We start from the raw sequence: 9159 nt of genomic DNA on the forward strand, positions 1-9159 counted from the left end.
TTTTTTATTTTTATGTGTTTGTCCTGAACTTGATCTTTATCATTATCTCCACTTCATACCAAACTAACTTTGATCTGCATGAAACAGGCGGTTTTATGGCTCAATATCTCTGAGTCAAATAGGCTGACAAATTCATTATTAGGACATTTTAATATGTAGTTTTGGGAAATATGGCAAAGTTCACAGAGCGAGCGCAAAAATAGGCTCTGACTGAATCCCCACTTCACCGGGCCGGCCTCACGCCCGCCATGTTTGGTTCCTATCCAGAGGTTCTGCTGCATCCGGTCCGGTACCGAGTCTCAGGGATGCTTGTTGTCTCCATGGAAACCTTCAACATGGTGCCAGCAGGGAAGTGATCAGTTCTGAGAAGATCTGGGATTATAAAATGCTGCTGGTTTTGGATCCGTCAGGAAAACAGAACCTCACTGCAGGAGAACGTCTGGACCGGCTTCAGACACAGAGGAGGAGGAAGGAGCTCCACATGGATTCTGGATCAGAACCTGGTTAACATGCAGATCTCTTTGCACATCATGACAGTTATTGGAGCAGCTGGTAGCTTGAGCGCCCTCGTGTGGCTGCAGCCGGAACTGCTGCTGAGTTTCCTGTTTCATCACAAGCTGCTGGTGGAGAGCAGCGTGGGAAAAGGAGGATCATGTGACCCAGCACAACTGAAGAGGAGGAGCAGAGTGCTGCTGCAGAGAGGATGAAGATTACCAGAGACACAGCGGGACCAGAACCCATCAGAACCGGGACAGAACCGTGTCCATGGAGGAGAGGACAGGCAGCAGCAGAGAGGCCGTGCTGAAGTCGGGTAAGACTCACCCTCCTCTTCCTCAGGTGCTCCATGTTGGCTCCAGTTGGGTCCATGAGTTCCGGTTCTGCTTGGTTCTGCTTGGTTTTCTGGAACCAGAACCGGGGCCTGTTCTTTTCCCTTGCAGGAACAGAACCAAAATGTTCATCTTTGGTCTTCACAGCAAACAATCAGTTACAGGTTCCAATGCAGAAAGTCCTTCAAGACATGAGTCAGAACTTGGAGGTGCCGAACCCAGGAGAACCAAGTGGAACCAGGAGAACCACGAAGGAACCAGGAGAACCAAGAGGAACCAGGAGAACCAAGTGGAACCAGGAGAACCAAGTGGAACCAGGAGAACCAAGAGGAACCAGGAGAACCAAGTGGAACCAGGAGAACCAAGTGGAACCAGGAGAACCAAGAGGAACCATGAAAACCAGGAGAACCAAGAGGAACCAGGAGAACCAAGTGGAACCAGGAGAACCAAGTGGAACCAGGAGAACCACGAAGGAACCAGGAGAACCAAGTGGAACCAGGAGAACCACGAAGGAACCAGGAGAACCAAGTGGAACCAGGAGAACCAAGAGGAACCAGGAGAACCAAGAGGAACCAGGAGAACCAAGTGGAACTAGGAGAACCAAGAGGAACCATGAAAACCAGGAGAACCAAGAGGAACCAGGAGAACCAAGTGGAACCAGGAGAACCAAGAGGAACCAGGAGAACCAAGAGGAACCAGGAGAAACCAGGAAGAACCAAGAGGAACCAGGAGAACCAAGAGGAACCAGGAGAACCAAGTGGAACCAGGAGAACCAAGAGGAACCAGGAGAACCAAGTGGAACCAGGAGAACCAAGAGGAACCAGGAGAACCAAGTGGAACTAGGAGAACCAGGAGAACCAAGAGGAACCATGAAAACCAGGAGAACCAGAGGAACCAGGAGAACCAGGAGGAACCAGGAGAACCAAGTGGAACCAGGAGAACCACGAAGGAACCAGGAGAACCAAGAGGAACCAGGAGAACCAAGAGGAACCAGGAGAACCAAGAGGAACCAGGAGAACCACGAAGGAACCAGGAAAACCAAGAGGAACCAGGAGAACCAAGTGGAACTAGGAGAACCAAGAGGAACCAAGAGAACCAGGAGAACCAAGTGGAACTAGGAGAACCAAGAGGAACCAAGAGAACCAGGAGAACCAAGAGAACCAAGTGGAACCAGGAGAACCAAGAGGAACCAGGAGAACCAAGTGGAACCAGGAGAACCAGGAGGAACCAAGAGAACCAAGTGGAACCAGGAGAACCAAGAGGAACCAGGAAAACCAAGAGGAACCAGGAGAACCAAGAGGAACCAAGAGAACCAGGAGAACAAAGAGGAACCAGGAGAACCAGGAGAACCAAGAGAACCAAGTGGAACCAGGAGAACCAAGAGGAACCAGGAGAACCAAGTGGAACCAGGAGAACCAGGAGGAACCAAGAGAACCAAGTGGAACCAGGAGAACCAAGAGGAACTAGGAAAACCAGGAGGAACCAAGAGAACCAAGTGGAATCAGGATAACCAAGTGGAACCAGGAGAACCAGGAGGAACCAGGAGAACCAGGAAAACCAGGAGAACCAAGAGGAACCAGGAGAACCTAGAGGAACCAGTAGAACCAAGAGGAACCAGGAGAACCAGGAGAACCAAGTGGAACCAGGAGAACCAAGAGAAATGTCCGTTGTTGGCTTGTAGCATAGCCTCGGTTCTGTGGCTGCTGATGTCCAGATTAAACGTCTCATTTCTGGAGACTCATTTTTATCGTGAATGTCCTTAAAGGGACAGTAAATTGTAACCAGACAGTTTGTCTCTGTATTCAGTGAGTGAATAAATAATATTTAGCATCATTTAGCACCAAACGTATAAAGACCTGTAGAATCTGAAGGGCCACAGAAATCAGCTGCGGCGGGCCAGATTTGGCCTGCGAACCTTTAGTTTGGCACCTGTGAACTAGGAGGTTCTGTTAAAGTTCTACAGGTCCGGTGGAGTTGGAACCTGCAGGTGTCCTGATGTTTGGGTGGTTCTGGGACACTGTTGTGTCTGGTTCTGGTTCGGTCGGGTTCTGTGGGTTGCGTTTTGCCCTGTGCGGTGTCTGCAGGTGTTCTGACCCGCAGCAGTCTGAGGATCTCCTTCAGAAACGTAGATGGACCGGAAGGATCCGGTTCTGGCTCGGACCAATTTGGAGCAGACCCGATCATATCACAGCAGCAGAAAATCTGAGCTGGGTCGATCCGGTTCTGAAACAGAACCTGACAGATTTCTCATTGTACCATCATGTATGGATCCGTTCTGATCAGAACATTCTTCCTGAGCCCATCCGGAACCAGAACCTCTGCTGAACTGGACCTGACCCTCATTAAATCAGAGCCGGTCTCTGAGCAGAGCTGCATGTTGGATCTGATTTTTCTGAAACATGAAGCGTTGCTCTCTGGTTGCAGCTTTGTTTCAGACAACGGAGGAAATCCGACCCGGACCCAGAATATCTGAGGGCCGACACACACACACACACACACACACACACACACACACACACACACACACACACACACACACACACACACACAGAGACACACACACACAGAGACACACACACACAGAGACACACACACACAGAGACACACACACACACACACACACACACACACACACACACACACACACACACACACACACATGCACAGAGATTTTATTTTTTGTAATTTTGTTAATTTACCAAAATAAAGAAAACCTGATTCTGAAGATAAAGACCAAAGGAACCATCTTCTAAAAAAACACAAGAACTGTGGGAATAAAATAAAACCTGACGTGATTAATATAAAATATTACATATTTCTGACATTAAAAAGACAAGATTATGGGGAAAATCATATGATTTGGAAATTCAGTGATGCTATCATTTCAGATGATCAAATGTTGAAAAGTTAAAAAACATTCTAAAGTATTTCTGTAGCATTACCTGTAGGTCAGAGGTCAATGCCTTTTGGGGTCACGGCAGAGAAAGTCTGTGTCCAGCTTCTGTCCCTCAGCATGTCTCTGTGTCCTCAGCCTCGGCGGACTCTGATCTGCAGCAGCATCGCCCCGGTGGTGTCCACGGGAGGCCGTCCCCGGCATCCAGCTGCGTCCCCCCGCCTGACTACATGGATGGAGACGAAGACCTGATCAAACCCAAGAAGCTGCTGAATCCCGTCAAGGCGTCCAGGAGCCACCAGGAGCTGCACAGGGAGCTGCTGAGCAGCTGCAGACGGTGAGACATCTCTGTCCACAGGGGGACGGGGAGGACAGGGAGGATGGAGGGGTAGGATGTCCCCTCAATCCTCCCTGGGTTAGGGTTAAGTTTAGGGAAGGATGGAGGGAGCAGGGGAGGACGGAGGGGACAGGGGAGGATGGTGAGGACAGGGGAGGACGGAGGGGACAGGGGAGGATGGTGAGGACAGGGGAGGGTTGTGAGGACGGAGGGGACAGGGGAGGATGGTGAGGACAGGGGAGGATGTTGAGGACAGGGGAGAACGGAGGGGACAGGGGAGGATGGTGAGGACAGGGGAGGATGGTGAGGACAGGGGAGGACGGAGGGGTAGGATGTCCCCTCCATCCTCCCTGGGTTAGGATAAAGTTTAGGGAAGGATGGAGGGGACAGGGGATGATGGTGAGGACAGGGGAGGACGGAGGGGACAGGGGATGATGGTGAGGACAGGGGAGGACGGAGGGGACAGGGGAGGATGGTGAGGACAGGGAGGATGGTGAGGACAGGAGGATGGAGGGGACAGGGGAGGATGGTTAGGACAGGGGAGGATGGTGAGGACAGGGGAGGATGGTGAGGACAGGGGAGGATGGAGGGGACAGGGGAGGATGGTTAGGACAGGGGAGGATGGTGAGGACAGGGGAGGATGGTGAGGACAGGGGAGGATGGTGAGGACAGGGGAGGATGGAGGGGACAGGGGAGGATGGTTAGGACAGGGGAGGACGGAGGGGACAGGGGAGGATGGTTAGGACAGGGGAGGACGGAGGGGACAGGGGAGGATGGTGAGGACAGGGGAGGACGGAGGGGACAGGGGAGGATGGTGAGGACAGGGGAGGATGGTGAGGACAGGGGAGGACGGAGGGGACAGGGGAGGATGGTGAGGACAGGGGAGGACGGAGGGGACGGGGAGGATGGTGAGGACAGGGGAGGACGGAGGGGACAGGGGAGGATGGTGAGGACAGGGGAGGATGGTGAGGACAGGGGAGGACGGAGGGGACAGGGGAGGATGGTTAGGACAGGGGAGGATGGTGAGGACAGGGGAGGACGGAGGGGACAGGGGAGGATGGTGAGGACAGGGGAGGATGGTGAGGACAGGGGAGGACGGAGGGGACAGGGGAGGATGGTGAGGACAGGGGAGGACGGAGGGGACAGGGGAGGATGGTGAGGACAGGGGAGGATGGTGAGGACAGGGGAGGATGGTGAGGACAGGGGAGGACGGAGGGGACAGGGGAGGACGGAGGGGACAGGGGAGGATGGTGAGGACAGGGGAGGACGGAGGGGACAGGGGAGGATGGTTAGGACAGGGGAGGATGGTGAGGACAGGGGAGGATGGTGAGGACAGGGGAGGATGGTTAGGACAGGGGAGGATGGTGAGGACAGGGGAGGATGGTGAGGACAGGGGAGGACGGAGGGGACAGGGGAGGACGGAGGGGACAGGGGAGGATGGTGAGGACAGGGGAGGATGGTGAGGACAGGGGAGGATGGTGAGGACAGGGAGGATGGTGAGGACAGGGGAGGATGGTGAGGACAGTCAGCTGCACAGACTGCATTACATCACATTAAATTATATATTACAATGAATAACATTAAATAATTTTATATTCAATTAAATTTTATTAAATATAACTTCATTAAATAAAACTACATTAATTATATTAAAGGATCAAAATTTTGTAATTAAAAGTTAAAAATGTGTTTAAAAAGAACCAAAAAATGGGGAAAAGTTTGTTATGTTCAGATGCAGAACATGCAGCAGGCCTGAAGTCGGACCGGGACCAGAACCAACCGGGTCAGAAAGTGGCTGGGGAATCTGCTGATTGGCTTGGATTGCTCTCCACCTGCCAGCAGCCAACCAATCAGAGCGCAGCTCTGCTGTTGTTGTTGTTCTGTTCAGGCTGTTTGTGAGTGCTGTTGCTAAGCAACAGACTTTTGAGGCCTGTGGGAAAGTTTTCACAGAAACAAAGCAGCAGCACAAAGCAGCAGCACAAAGCTGCAGCACAAAGCTGCTGTTCAGAGTTCGCCTGACCCAAACTGCAACAGGAAGCTTACTGGGAACCGAACCACAGACTCAGTGGGATCAATTCAGCCAATCACAGAGCCTGATCCTGATGTCAATAAAAACCTGTGATCCAAACTGCACCTCCTCCCTGTCCCTGCAGGGGGGCAGCGGCGTGGAGACCAAGCCGGAGCTGCAGCGGGTTCTGGAGTCCAGGAAGCGGGATCAGCTGATCCGCCAGAGGAAACAGGAAGAGGAAGCGCGCAAGAAGATTTCCCCGCTGGAAGCCGAGTTGCTCAAGAGACACATGAAGCTGGAGGAGGTGAGAGCAGACTGGACCGGACCGACATGGACCGGAGCAGACTGGACCAGAGCAGACTGGACCGGGCCGACATGGACCGGAGCAGACTGGACCGGGCCGACATGGACCGGAGCAGACTGGACCGGACCGACATGGACCGCGTTCATTGGACCAAACGTGGCTCAGGTGGTGGACCAGTCTAGATAACTAGATAACTGGACCGGTCCAGACCGAGGCTGATGGACCAGGTTAACTGAACCAGGGTCACCAGACTAGGATAACTATCCAGGATAACTGTATCCAAGGTAACCATATCTAGGGCAACTGTATCCTGGGTTACTGTATCCTGGGTTACTGTATCCTGGGTTACTGTATCCTGGACACAGTGGTCCTGATGGGGTTCATCATAACTCTCAAGCTAAATGAATCGATGTTTCATCAATTTGAAAAACGTCCTCAGTCTCCAAGGAAGCTATAGCTTCTGTGGCTGGTCTGGTCCAGACCCTTTGGTTCTGTTTGGACCAGAACCAAGGTTTGGAGCCCATTAACCCTTTAACTGGACCCTTCTAAACCCTGACTAGTAAGTCAATGGGTCCATGAGAAATCAAGGGTCATCATGACAGTTAAAGGTCAATCAGTTCAGAAATGATCAGAAGTTCACAGAACCGGGCTGACCCGACTCTAAACACTCCCTGTCTGTCCGCCTGTCTGTCCGTCTGTCCCTCTGTCTGTCCATCCATCTCTCTGTCCGTCCGTCTGTCTGTCCCTCTGTCTGTCTGTTCCTGTGTCCGTCTGTCCACAGCTGGAGCGTCAGCAGGAGCAGCAGCAGGAGGAGAACCACAGAGCTCCAGAGTTCGTTAAGTCAGAGAAAACCTGAGACGGACGTCCTTCCATGCAGACGAGAAGGAGGTGTAGAGATGGAGATACAAAGTGTCCAGAAGGTGACAGGGGGACAGGATGCTTTGGGGACTCTGCGAGGTTGGGGACGTGGCGGCCATGATGTCTCTCAGCAGATGTTAAACCTTTCAGATCCCTGATGTGATGCTAATGTTTCCGCATCATGATGATTGTTAGACAGCTGCTGCCCCTGGTGGTCAGCTTGTAGACAGCAGCACCTGGATGAGCAGGTAGACCCACCTTAAGAGGAAGAGGAGGCTCTTCATCAGCCTGATGATGCTTTGACCAGCAGGACAGATTTTCTGCTCTCTCATTGGTCAGGACGATCCTCTGGTGTTTCAGCTCAAACTTCTTCTTCTTTGTGCCTTTTCTGTCAGGAACCGCTCCTCTGGGGCCTCCTCCTGCAGAAACAAGTTTTATGTAGATTTTATGAAACCAGAACCGTTTTATAGACGTACCATGTTGGATCTGTGTCGTAGAGTTCAGCTCAGTGAGTTCAAGCTAACAGCTGCTAACATCGGGCCGCCCAGCTGTCTCTCTGCTGGGACCCAACGATGCAAAACAGCTGCAGTCACAAACCCACAGAGGAACCGCTGAGGCCGTGAATCCACTTCCTGTCTGAGGAGAACAGCTGCAGAGATTTCACAGCACTTCATGCTGAGACGGTGGACAGTAGGGTTTGTTGACTGATGTGCCTGAATAAATCTTTATTAAAGCAGCTCAGAGTTATGAACATTTTTATTTAGTTACATCTTCTCTCATATTTATGTCACTTTCTGACTCCAGCAAAAAGAAACCTCCAAATACAGATAGACAGGGAGTAAACAGACTGTACAGGAACAGCCTGATCTGGTGGTATGGAAAGGTTCTTGAAGTTCTTTTCGATCCTTCAAAGGCTTCCAGACCATAGACAGCCTGATGTGGATTATCTCACCTGGTACTGAGCCAAACCAGAACCAGAAGAGGGTCCAAACAGCCAGACAAGACAGTTTGGTTGTGATCCGACACCAGATCCAGCTGCTGGTTCCGGCTCAGAGGTTACAGGGTAGAACACGGATTAGAGCTGACCTTGATCAGATGAGGTTGGACCAGAACTACACCTTGGTTCTACTGGGTCAGTGGGCCGATTGTTCCCACTGCGGAACCAAAGAGAAGAGCTCCCCCTGCTGGTTTCAGTGGGACCACACCGGGTTTGTGTTCAGAACAAGCATCCAGAGACGGTTCTGATCCAAATCCAGACGGGTGATTTAGAACCTAACATGTGTTCTGGTTCTCTGCTCACAGAGAAGCAGAAATCTGGACTATGCAGAATATTTGGTTCTGTTGAGACCAGATTCTTAATCAGAACCATGTAGAAACTGGATCTGCAGGGAAAAAAAGGCTGCAAAGGAACCACCTATGATTTGAATCATAACCAGTTCAGGAAGCAGCTTTCCTGTTTTGAAGCACAGAACCGGGGTCAAGGTGATCAGAACCAGGGAAATGTTCTTCCTTCTGTTCGTGCCTGGCAGGAACAGAACGGCTCTGTTCAGGCTGGTCTGGAAGAACCGGTTCTATTCTGCTGCAGGTCCAGATACAACTTGAGGAACACCTTGGGGTTCTAAGAAACCAGAGTTCTGAGAAATCCCGTGTCATGTTCTGCTGGTTCTGGTCAGAGTTTCTAAAGAAAAAACAGCAGAAACTTCGGTTAGCATGAACTAAAAACTGGAGTTCGGTCCAAAGCTCAGGTTCGGAAAAAACAGAACTGAAACTGTTTCTGGATAATAAGAATTTTTCCCAGAAGGTTTCTGAATCATAAATAAGTTCAAGTGAGCCAGTTCTGACCCGGTTCAGATGGGAATGAAACCGCATTCAGCTCTGCGGTGATGAGATTTACTGACTTTCATCTGTTTTCTCCATAAACCGAAAATCTGA

At 51.3% G+C, this 9159-nt stretch overlaps 1 pseudogene; it reads left to right on the plus strand.

Annotated features, from left to right (window-relative positions):
- The window catches only part of LOC129355146 (uncharacterized), a 13550-nt pseudogene extending 5587 nt beyond the window's left edge, over nt 1-7963 (plus strand).
- Nucleotides 7964-9159: the final 1196 nt, after the last annotated feature.

The sequence above is a fragment of the Poeciliopsis prolifica genome, unplaced genomic scaffold, assembly GCF_027474105.1.
Source record: "Poeciliopsis prolifica strain line A6 unplaced genomic scaffold, Auburn_PproV2 SCAFFOLD125, whole genome shotgun sequence".
NCBI classification, from domain to species: Eukaryota; Metazoa; Chordata; class Actinopteri; order Cyprinodontiformes; family Poeciliidae; genus Poeciliopsis; species Poeciliopsis prolifica.